General features: G+C 36.6%; 1 protein-coding gene across 6 annotated transcripts in view; it reads right to left on the bottom strand.

The window, feature by feature from the left end:
- Positions 1-12,756, bottom strand: part of BICC1 (BicC family RNA binding protein 1) — a 477,034-nt gene that overhangs the window by 191,741 nt on the left and 272,537 nt on the right. Inside the window, exon 1 of one of the 6 annotated variants that reach the window (XM_065922375.1) lies at positions 5,109-5,175. The exons of the other annotated variants lie outside the window; for them this stretch is intronic. The gene's annotated coding sequence lies outside the window, so the exon portion shown is untranslated. Of the gene's footprint in view, positions 1-5,108; positions 5,176-12,756 lie in introns of those variants that run through there. 6 annotated transcript variants of the gene reach the window in all.

Raw genomic sequence — 12,756 nt, 5'->3', positions numbered from 1 at the left:
AAGACCCAGCACAGCAAAAAAAAATTTTTTAAGAAAATTTTTGAACATACTAATTTTTAAGCTCCTGAGTTAATCAAATGAAAATACCCAGCAAGTAAATGGCTTGTTCTCAGCAGCTTTATTCATAATAGCCCAAAACGGGAAACAGTCAAGAAACAAATAAACTGTGGTGGGTTTCCTACAATGTAACATAACTCATTAATAAAAAGGAAAGAATTACTGATATACGTAACAATATGGATGAAACCCCAAAACACTATGCTGTGTGAAAAAACTCTTATACCAGAGTACATGCCGTATGTTTCAACATATATAATATTCTAAAACACGAAATACTAATCTTTAATTTAAAAAAGAAAACTCAGAAGAGTGGTTACTTCTGAGTTTAGGGAGATTCAAGAGAGCCTAGGGGAAGGGGTGGGAGGAAATTTTTCCAAGTTAGTCTGTATCGTCTACAGAGTTTGAGTTACATGGAAGTATATTATACATTTGACAAGACAGAGAATGCTACATTGATTTTAACAACAACAAAACACTATGGATAAATTTGGTATGCATGGTGAAGGGTTGAAGTGTGCTGTCTACACATCAGCCAGGAATGTATCAAAAAGACAGATTCATGAAAAAATAGAAGGATGGATAGATGATCCATGTGTGATGAAGCAAATACTTTAAAAGTAATGGTAGAATATAAGTAGAGGGTATAGGGCATCCCTTCCATAATCCTTTAAACTTTTCTGTATTTTTATAATAACATGGTAGAAAAGCCTTACATAACCAAATTGCATTTCTTTAAAAGCAATAACTAAGATTTTACAAAAATACAGACAAGCAAACTTGTCCTTCCTTTTTTTCGTATCTTCACTTTGATTGTGACTCCATGAATGTTTACTGCTAAGGAATTTATAACGAATTCAATCACCAAGAAGATTATTATGTTATGCCATCTGAAATCATTATCAAGGACCCAAAATACAGACTTTGCAGAAGAGTTAAGTAGAAACATTTTAATGCATTTTAAGCAATGAAACCATGATAATTTTTTTTGGGGGGGAGGCCAAAAAGTTCCAACTAAAACAGGCAAAATGATGGTCATTCTGATTTATGCAACATTTTAATGGATGATGTTTTCTTATTTTCATGCACTGGAAGGTCTTTAGCACCTATTTAACAAGTAGGTAACTATCACTTGCATACCAAATGTCATATTATGTTACTCATTAATGTATTTTTTCCATGTTTCCCTAGGAATCCTGCTTATATCCTTAATTTCCACTAACAAACACAAGTGTTTTACTATTAAAGAAAACTCCTCAGTCACTCTTTACAAAAACTATCAACTATAAAATTCCTAATGGCTTAGTTAAACTATACTAAAAATTTATCTTCAAAAAATATAGTCGAATTGCCCCCTTTCTCCCCTTGCAAAAGGGTTTACTGAGGATGATTCAACCAAAGAAGTAATGCTGGGAACTTGAATCCTGAGGATCAAGACAGAGCTCAAGGGCTGGCTGAGGGGAGCTGATTGCATTCAGGAGCAAGGACATGAGTTTTTGAGGGCACAGGGAATGATGCAGGTCTGGTCTGAAACTGTGTAGAAGGTCTATGTTAAAAACAAGATGACTGGTGGCTGGGCTCTGGACAGGCGTGACAGACTGATCAGTTTCCGGGGTTTGTACTTAGACAGCTGCCAAGGTGTTCTAGAGGACGATGACCATCATGATAGAGGAGGACAAGAAGAACAGTAGAGGTGAAAGAGCAGGACACCCATCGTGTGGTTCAACAGAACCCACCAGCCCACCAAGTGTTGCTTCTGGGTCTCAAGTTCCTATTGGCCCTTGTTGATGCAGGGCATCCATTTAACTCTGCCTCTGTGGTACCTGGCACCTTCCCCACCAAACTCAATGGCTCTTTCAGGCCAGGCAGAGAGTGGGGGTAAGACCTAGACCCTTTTTCCTTTCTGGAGTGCAGTGGGGCAGCATTTCCTTGGGTCAGTGCAGTGCAAAAGCAGAGAATGGAGCCATCAAAGCATGAGTGGGAGCCAGGTACAGCAAACAGGTGATGAACGTGGTTTCCAGGAGGCTGACCTGCACCATCAGAGGCAGTACAGGCCAAGGAGACACTGATAGCGGGGTGCCAGTGGCCAGGAATAAGTCTATCATCATGAGTAGAAAGATGTGTAGCCCAGGAGAAGTACCATCTTTCTGCTGGTGGGAAGAAGCTGAAGGTACTGATGACAAACAGAAAGTCATCGGGCATCAAAGAACACATCACGCTGGTCCATCAGCTGTGTGATGGACTGCACAGGTCCATCAAGGCTGGACCTGTGCCTGATGGCCACCTGTTTAGATGAAAGGACCTAGGATGAGTGTGAAATTCTGTTCATCAAATGGGAAAGAGAAAATGTCCAGGTTACAGATGTGGACCACTCATGGAGGCTGCTCATTTCTGGACCTTCACTGTTGACATTAAGTCATGAGACCTGCAGGTGCCTGATCCACATGCATGAACTCCTCAATAAAGATACCTGGAAGCCACAGGCTCCCAGGTGCCATGCTGAGCTTCCTGATGTCCCCATATGCCTCTGGGTTCTGCCTGGTGGATACATTGTATGAGATCATATTTAGCCACAGGAATGATGTCATCAGCTGAAGCTGTGCATCCACTTCCAAGACAAGAGACAGAGTGAAGGAGAGGTTGATGTGAGTGGGAAGCTGTAGAGCATGACTGGACGGAAACCTTTCTGTCAAACGACAGGATCTACTCCCATGCTGGTCAAAGTCCAAGTGACCAACAAAGTGTTTCCTCTTGAAGCAGCAGGTAGAGAATAAGGCAAGCTTCTTTCCATGGAGTCAAACTCTTTCCATCATCCCCTCCTAGGCTCTTCTCTGGAGATTCAGTGATGATACTGACTTGACCAGACTATAGGCCACACCTTGAGCCCTACCTCGAACTATCTTCTTAATTAAAACTTTTCATTAAGCTATTTTCAAAATCAGCAACAAATTAAAATGCTCAAGGTCAACTCTCATTTATTCAACCACTGCTTACGGAGAGCTTATTATGTGGCAAGGACTACTGTTGATGCTATATATATGAAAAAGTTTTCATTTAGTAACATAAATATTTAATTATACATTTAATTATACAATTATATTTAATTATACACTCACTGCTTGAGAAACTATAACTTACTGCTAACTTATAGTCTGGTGAATTTAGTAAGACAAGTAACTTCCTTATTGTACATGCTATTCATTTAGACCTTTCCTGTATAAAACTTTTCATAATTCTTTTAATTTTTGTAAATTTATTTAATTGGAGGTTAATTACTTTTCAATATTGTAGTGGTTTTACCATACATTCACATGGATTATCCATGGGTGTACATGTGTCCCCATCCTGAACCCTCCCACCTCCCTCCCCATCCAATCCCTCAGGGTCATCCCAGTTGCACCAGCCCTGAGCACCCTGTCTCATGCATCAAACCTGGACTGGCAATCTATTTCACATATGGTAATATACATGTATACATGGTAATATACAATGCTATCCTCTCAAATCATCCCACCTTCGCCTTCTCCCACAGAGTCCAAAAGTCTGTTCTTTACATCTGTGTCTCTTTTGCTGTCTCGCATATAGGATCATCATTACCATCTTTCTAAACTCCATACATATGCGTTAATATACTATATTGGTGCTTTTCTTTCTGACTTACTTCACTCTGTATAGTAGGCTCCAGTTTCATCTACCTCATTAGAACTGATTCAAATGCATTCTTTCTAATATCTGAGTAATATTCTATTGTGCATATGTACCACAGCTCTCTTATCCATTCATCTGCCGATGGACATCTAGGTTGCTTCCATGTCCTAGCTATTGTAAACAGTGCTGCAATGAACATTGGGGTACATGTGTCTCTTTCAGTTCTGGTTTCCTCGGTATGTATGCTCAGCAGTGGGATTTCTAGGTCGTGTGGCAGTTCTGTTTCCAGTTTTTTAAGGAATCTCCACATAATTCTTTTTAAATTCCCAAAGAAAGGCTTATTAATCCGCCAAGTAAATATCTACTTAGAGCCCATTGTTAAAGGAAACAGAAAAAGCTAAGTGAGCACAAGGCTGGTTCCAAGTCCTCAGTTTCTAAATTCTTCTCTGGTCTGAATCAGGGGAAAAAAGATTTTTTTTTGGCCACATTTGTGGGATCTTAGTTCCCCGACTGGGGACTGAACCCAAGGCCACAGTAGTGAAAGCACTCTTATCCACTGGACAACCAGGGAAGCCCCAGGAAAAATAATGAATGAGATCCACCACCACCATCACCACCCCCCCACCCCAGTTTTAGAGAGGGAAGAGAAATCTTGTTTTACAGGTTGGTGGGTTCTGGTTTGCAAACTGTAATGGGCCCAAAGCAAAGTGCTTTCAATAAATGTGGTAAACAAACAGCAGAACTGAATGTTATCAATAAAACTGAGTTATCCCAAATATCAGTATGTTGGAGTCACACACACTATCCATTTAAACTGATGCAATGTTTGGAATGTGTGTTCGTTAAAAGAGCAAGTGAAGTAGCGTAAAGCTCCAATGTGACCACTGGGATACAGAATGTTGTGCCAAAGAAAAGTTTTGAGATTTTTTTCAACAAGAGTCAGACCTAAAAGGCTATGAATTCATCTGGAAAAAAAAAAAAAAAACTAAGTGAAAAGTTTACATTTTAAACTTTATTGATATTTTCCCTCTCTTTTATAAGGTCATTCGGTGAAGATCAAAAGCTCACAAGAGGAATTCATGGAAGAAAAGGCAAGGAAAAGTCATTATGACTACTTTTTGTATAAATTGGTGTACCTGACCCAAAGAAATAATATGCACTGACTGAAATCAGAGCATCTAAAGATTATATAAAACTTCATTTTCTCAAGCCAAACGGTTAAGGGAATCTTCCATAAGAAGTCTGACTCCAGTCTTCACCCTGTGTGTTTTGCTAAAAAGTAGAAGACCACAAAATATTTAATTCGGTGCTCATTGTCAATTTTCTACTTATTATGTTCACACACAAAAATTCATTTGCAGTAAGTCAAGATAAGACAAAGAAAAAAAACATTGATGGAGTACCTGGTATACATCGGCACTTCATAAACACATACACAGGAGCTCCACTTCATCCATGTAAACTTACAAAGCAGGCATGATCCCCTTTAACACTTGAAAAGGAAGTTTAGAGAGATTAAAGACTTTGCTTAGATCATGTAGCTATGAGTCAGGAGCATCATTCAGTTCTGGCTTTGCCATTAACTAGCTATAAATACTATATATTTTTAAGTCACCTCTCTGACACCCTATTCTCGTGTATGCAAAATAAAAGATTCAATTGAACATTTCTGTTACTTTAAAAGGTTAATTTGGGTTTTTGGGAACTGATGATGAATGCCCAGACTTCTTGCTTCCCACTCTTCCCCTCTACCCTGTCTTCCTTGTCTTGGTCTAATTTCACTCTTCTTCATGCACTCCACAAGAACGTAGTAAAAGGAACAGCTCTCCTACCCCAAAAGAGTACTTAAAAGGTTTTGACAGTTGACAACACATCTGATTTTCAAAGGGAAAAAAACTGTGAACAGAGAAATTAAAACTACTTCCTAAAAATAGACTGTTCATAACTTTCATCTTATACTACAGATTTTTCATGATTACAGTGAATGAATGAGAACTGACTTCATAAAATTCCCTCTGTGTGAAATGCTTCACATCTTCACTACAAAAAATAAATAAGTCATTGTGGTGATCTCACAGTAACAAGTTTGGTAGACATGGAAGCAACTTAAATGTCCGTCAACAGAGGAATAAAGAAGATATGGTACACATATAAAATGGAATATTACTCAGCCATAAAAAAGAATGAAATAATGCCCTATGAAGCAACATGGATGGATCTAGAGATTGCCATACCGAGTGAAGTTAGTCAGACAGAGAAAGACAAATATCATATGGTGTCACTTACATGTGAAATCTTTAAAAAGGGTACAAATGAACTTATCTACAAAACAAATAGAGTTATAGATGCAGAAAACAAAATTATGATTACCAGGGGATGGGGAAGGTAAGTTTGGAGACTGGAATTGACATATACACACTGCTATATATAAATTAAATAACAAGTACCTGCTGTATAGCACAGAGAACCCTACTCACTATTCTATAATGGCCTATAAGGGAAAAGAGTAGATATATACATATAACTGATTCACTTTGCTGAACCTGAAACCAATACAACATTGTAAATCAATGTAAACTGCAAATCAATCCAATAAAAAATTGTTTTCTTAAGTTTGGTAAAGAAGCATCATCAATTCCAAGTGAGAAATTGTATATCTAGGCTATATTTAAATGTCACTCTTTTTAAGTTAACTCTGAAAGAGAAGGCCAAGGGAAATAAATGAGTAGTTTCGTCTGAATCCTGCTTATAATCTACAGAGGTGCAAAACTTATAGCAGTTAAGTAGAAAACAAAATCTTAGTTTGGTAAGTAGTCATCTGTGCCTTTCATGACACTACTAAGCTGCACTGAACTGAGATTTTTCCATCCAGCCTAATTGTGAACCTTTCTTTCTAGTTCATTATTGAAAAGATAGAATAAGCTATCACTTCCAATGTATCTGTCAAAGGAGCTTAAATATTAAATAGAGAAAGCAGGTTAAATAGCAGCAAATGGCTGAGATATCTGTATTTGAAATTCCCTGCAGAGGGGAACTTAAGAGAAAAACAAGTGTACACTGAATTATTCAGTGGGTATTTGAGAGGAAGCATGATATTAACATTTGAATGCCTACTACAGGGACATGCCAAGCAGGAGATTTTCTGTAGGCTGCTTCATTTAATCAAGTCTTTAATCCTATAAAAGGTAGGCATTACTATCCCATTTAACAGGTGAAGAAAGAAACTAGGTAATTTACCAAGGTCACACAGCTAATAAATACTGGTGATCTATTTCCAGCTCAAATACACTTGAATATAAATGGCAAGAAAAGTCTTTATACTTCCTCCTTCCACCTTTTCCATGCTTTGCTAGGGATTCAAAAATACATGATTACAGAGCCCACACACCTCAACAAGAGAAGCTACCACAGTGAGAAGCCTGAGCACAACTAGAGAGTGGCCTCTGCTTGCAGCAACTAGAGAAAGCCTGCGCAGCAATGAAGACCCAGCACAGTCAAAAATAATTTTAAAAAAACACACGATTATAGATTTCTACTGCTCATCTCTTACTACCGAGTATGAATCTGTACATGACAAACTGAAACTAAATAGCAATCACACCAAACGTACTTAATATATCAATAAGGAAATAAGACCCAATATCCCAAACTGCCATGTTCAGGTTTTTTTTTAATTTTCACATAATTCTGCTATTAAAAAAAACTTTATAAAATGCTAACAATCTTAAAATAGAAAGTAAAAATAATTTTAAAACTACATGATTATGACAATTTATCAACTTCTACAGCAAGAGAGATGAGAAGATAGCATAAGATAGTGCAAGACAGAACTTGTACTTTCAGCAACAGGGTAAACTAGATAATCAGATAAAGCCATTTAAGTAGAAAATACCTTAAAAAATAAAAAGCTATTTTAGAATGTATGGAAATTCTTCAGAGAACAGAAACGATAAAAGAGATAAGTGAAGAATCAGCATTTGCCATAGAAATGTCTATTATTTAACCTGGTAGCCTTTAGTCTGGATTTAAACACCATGATCAGAGAATGGAAAATAAAGTTCACAACAAAAACACTCACATAAAGCTACAGAGGTCGAAACAAATAAAACTTCCCCTTAATGATGGACCGTGGCAATGACTGCCTGGCTTTTCCTTGGTGGAATGAGGGGAAAGAGAGGAAGTCTCTCCTGAGAATTTAATTTTTAAAAAATAATTTATTGAAGTATAGTTGATTTACAATAATGTGCTAATTTATGCTGTACAGTAAAGTGACTCAGTTGTACATATATTCTTTTTCATATTATTTTCCATTATGTTTTATCACAGGATATTGAATATAGTTCCCTATACTATACTGCAGGACCTTATTATTTATCCATTCTACGTATACTAGGTTTGCATCTAAAACAGCATTTCCTTTCATCTAAGCCCAAGGCCGCTGGTGGTTTAAAGCTCATGGTTCTGTCTGTATGACTAGCAAGAGATGAGAACTGAGAACTGCGATGTGCCTGGGAACTCCCTCGAAACAGCACACTCCCCACCACCACCCAGCACAAAGATACAACACCCAAGTACAACCACCATTATCAACAGGGTTTTACTGTCTTGAGTGTATTCATTTAATAGTTCAAATTCATTTTTCAAGCTTCCTATGAGTGGTTTCTCTGTTAAATCTAACTCCTCAGACCTCACATGAACTCTTCACTTTTTTTTCCTTCCCTAGTAAACTACATTTGTTTTGGCGATGATTTTGATTAAATTTTGTTCCTTCTGAAAGAATAAAGCAGTGTTCACACTTTTTTTGATACACAGTTGAATTACAATGTTGTATTAACTTCTGCTGTATAGTAAAGTGATTCGTTATACATATGTATAAATTTAAATATTCTTTTCCATTACAGTTTATCATAGGATATTGAATATAGTTTCCCTTGTGGTTTATCTATACTATTTAAAAAAGCTAACATCTGCTAATCTCAAACTCCCAATCCACTCCTTCCCTATCCCCTAAGAATTCTCAAACCCAAGTCTATATTAATGTACCCTTGGTAACAGAATTCACAAACAAAACAGGCTATTTGGAATAGCCTTAGGCTAAGGCTGTGCTCTCAGGCAGAGAGACAAATACTGCCTGGAGCAAAGGACTTTAAACACAGTCTTCAAAGAAATCTCATGGTTAAAAACCCAATGATTAGAGCTCACAATCAAAAAATCATAGAGGAAAAGTTATGACTAGTAAAGAATAACAGACAAGTTACAGAAAAAGGCCACCAAAATAATGCAGATATTGCAGTAATTGGCAGACTATTTACGCTTTAAAAAATTTATCAAAAGTATGTTGAAGGAACAAGATACTATCAAAACTAATATGCAGATTTCAAAAATAATCATGAGTGGGCAGGAGCACTGAGAAAGCTCCTTTCCTAAGGCTCAGGCACAGAGAGCTTGCCTAACACTGAGGCTTGGGGGAGAAGGGAGACTATCAACTCACCCTCTACCCCACCATGAACCCTGCACCTAGTAACAAGCAACAAGAGTCTGCTGGCAAGGGAAGAGGTGGGAACACAGGGTGCCCTGGGGCCCAGGTATGCAGCACTGACCTGAAAACCGCGGTGGATCACTGAGAAAACCTTCCTGCCCACCCCAGGCCTCACACTAAGCTCAAGGGAGCAGCAGGCCACCACTGAGGAAATCTAATCCTGTATTATACTCACAATAAATATAGGAAAAGCAAACTTCAAATTCAGCTTAACTGCTGACAATAGAGACACAATTACATATATTAAGAACCTGAAGGAAAAAGAGAAGTTACCATTTACTGATACATTATTCACCCCAGTCTCCATTGTTCTTCAGCACACAATAACTGACACAATTTTAAAATCACTAGACACAAAAAGGGAAAAAAAGAGCCATTGTTAATAGACAACACAGTCAACAGATCCAGACTCCAAGATGGCCCAGATTTCCTTAAGTATCAAATAGGATATTGAAAATAATTATAAGTATGATAAGGACATAACTGAATAAAATTGTCACTCCAAATCTTTGTTGTGACGAGACAAATAACCGAGGAGCATATACTCGCCTGACATCTACCAATGTATGTATATGGGGGAGGTGGATTTACTACAGAGATAAAAACTATATAAAAAGAGTCAAATGAAAATGTTTAAAATTCAGAGCAAAGTCATAGACTGGGGAAAAAACATTTACAAAATATCTCCAATAAAGGACCTGTGTCCAGAACTCTTACCACTTCAATAAATAACACATTTTAAAAATTAGCAAAATGTTGACACTGAACAAAAGATGCTTTATGAATAGCCAACAGCACATGAAAAACTGCTCAGCAACACTGGTCATAAGAAAAATGTAAATACATCTGCAATGAAAAATTACTAAGGTATCCACTAGAATGACTGCCATTAAAAAGACGGACAAATATCAAGTGCCGACAAGGACGTGAAAAACTACAACTCTCATGCATTGCTGGTGGGAAGCTAAAATCACACACTTTACAACACTTTGGGCAGTTTCTGATAAGGTGAAATATACATGTACATATGAGCCAGCAATTCCACTTGAAGGCACTTACCCAAGAGAAACAAAAACATATGTCCACACAAATACCTATATGCGAATTTCACAGAAACTTCATTTATGAATAGCCATAAAATGTAAACAACTCAAATACCTGTGGATGGGTGAATGAACAACAGCAAAAATGAAGTATATCTACACAACAGATGTCTACTCAAAACCAAAACAATAAATTACCAATACACCTGACCACCTAGATAAATCTCCAAGATTTACTTTAAGTAAAAAGATACAAGAGACTAAATATCGTACAATTCTACTTTTATAACATTCTGAAAAAGGCAAAACTGTAGGGAGAGAAACAGACTGGTGGTGGTCAGATGCTAGAGGCTGAAAGGAAGTAAATTGCTCTTGTATTAAAACTTATAAATTAAATTTTCAAAATCAACTTACAAATAAACTATCTTTTATTTATTTATTCAACAAACACTTGCTAAGTACCTACAGCACAGTAGGCACTGAACAAAAAAAGAGGTTCTCTTAGTTGCACAACTCTGAATTTTCAGAAAACTAACTGATAAGAACAAACAAAATAAAACTCATTTAATCCAAGTTTTCCATATGTGTGGACAAAGCTATTGGTTAAAACTCTTTAATATTTTCCCCATGTTCTTTAAAATTGTTACAAAATAGCCTTTATTTTACCAAGATAATTTATATATTTATTAGAGTTGAACCATATGAAACCAGTATAAACAACAAAATAGTTCTTTCCTATGTTCCCCCAGACAAGATCTCAACTAAAAAGTTTGTTCATCAATGGTCATGTCACACCTTCTCTTTGTAATGCAAAATAATCAATGACTGAATTTCTAGTCAAAACACCTGGTATTTTGGGTGAGCTTCTTTTCACTTTTGAGAATTATTCCCAAAATCCAGACTGAAATGTGTTATTCACCTTGTAAATAGAAATGACTGCCATGGAGACTTAGCTGACTTCTGGTTTCCTATTTCTAATGTAAACACTAAAGGACAACAAAGTTATTCCCATTTTTAGTCAAAGGTCTTATCTTTAACCTCTACCTTTACCGTTAGTGGAAAACATGTGACAATCCTTCTCAAAAGGTTTATTTCATCAAGGCATTTTAAAGTGGAATATACCTACTTATAAAAAAATATACTTGCCAGAATCAGAAAAACTTAAAAGGAATATCCTTTTGTTGAATAAGCAATTTTAGATGGTATAATTCATGCAAATAACTTTAGAAAAAATTTCAATGTTCATGCTTTAACACTATCTTAATATCTTTTTATAAGCCACTGGGGCATATGTACACTTCTAGTGGATTATTTCCATTAACTGTGTTGACAGTATTTTGGCCTGGAGGGACTACTAATTCTAAGGTCCCTGAAGTATTCTTTAGGCACCTAAATGACAGGTGTCACTCAACAAGCACACACCGCGAAAATGGAGCTTCAGGACCACGAGTCTCACAAAGAGCTTCATCAAAGAGAAAACACACTGAACAGAAATTCGTTAAACATTAGAGATAAAACTTTTCGTCCCTCATTCATAATATTTTTCAGAATTCCAAAATATGAAAGTTCTCCAAGTTAAAAAGTCTAGTTTTCTTTTTCCAATGTTTCTCCTCAAGCCACACTCAAACTTTTCTGCTTTTGCTTGCTTGATTTCTTCATCTTTTATAACTGTTTCAAACCTTCAAGTTACGGAATTTAATCTTTAGTCAAATGAACACTACTAAAAAGCCTAATGTCTTAAAATCTAAATTATATCAGATTTGAAACTGGTATAAATTCAATAATACTTAATCCAATTTTTCAAGTAAAAGTGAGATTTTACAGACTCTCTTACCTTACAACTGACTTCAGATTATTTTCCACTGTGTAAGAGATTATCTAAAGTAAGCTTGTGCTATATAACCTTTGCAGAACGAATGTGTGCCAACAGATGAAAAAAACCTGAACACCACATACGTAGGTAACTCTATACCTTGATTTTAATTATTTAAAACCTAAACATTGTTGATAATAGCAACCAACTTAACAATCTTCAGAGAATGAAAACCAGATGAAAAGTCTTAGATCATCATGAATCACACAGCAACGGAATTTAGCTTTAGATCACCCTTAGGATTCTCCTGACTATAACCAGGTTCGGAGCTTTGATTTTTATAATCTAGGTCACTAGCTCCCAACTACTTCTCCCTCCACATTTCCTTCAAAAAAGATGGGGTTAGTTTAGGAGATGTGTTACCTCTTTAAAACCCCCATTTTAAACTCCAGGGAGAAAAGACATGGGATCCTCTTGGTATTAGTGCTTCTGAATTTAGTGAAGAAGCAGAAGCAGAGAGAGGCATGAGAGAACTTCAAAGACTAAAAGAGAAATCCAAGCTCAGTATGCAAGTCCTTGTAAAGTCATGAATGCAAAGAATACACTCCTATATATAACATAGATAACTAATAAGGACCTACTATATAGGATGTGTG

Source organism: Muntiacus reevesi, chromosome 2 (genome assembly GCF_963930625.1).
Source record: "Muntiacus reevesi chromosome 2, mMunRee1.1, whole genome shotgun sequence".
NCBI classification, from domain to species: domain Eukaryota; kingdom Metazoa; phylum Chordata; class Mammalia; order Artiodactyla; family Cervidae; genus Muntiacus; species Muntiacus reevesi.
Note: the sequence above shows the minus strand (reverse complement) of the source record. Positions and strands in the feature narration are given on the sequence as shown.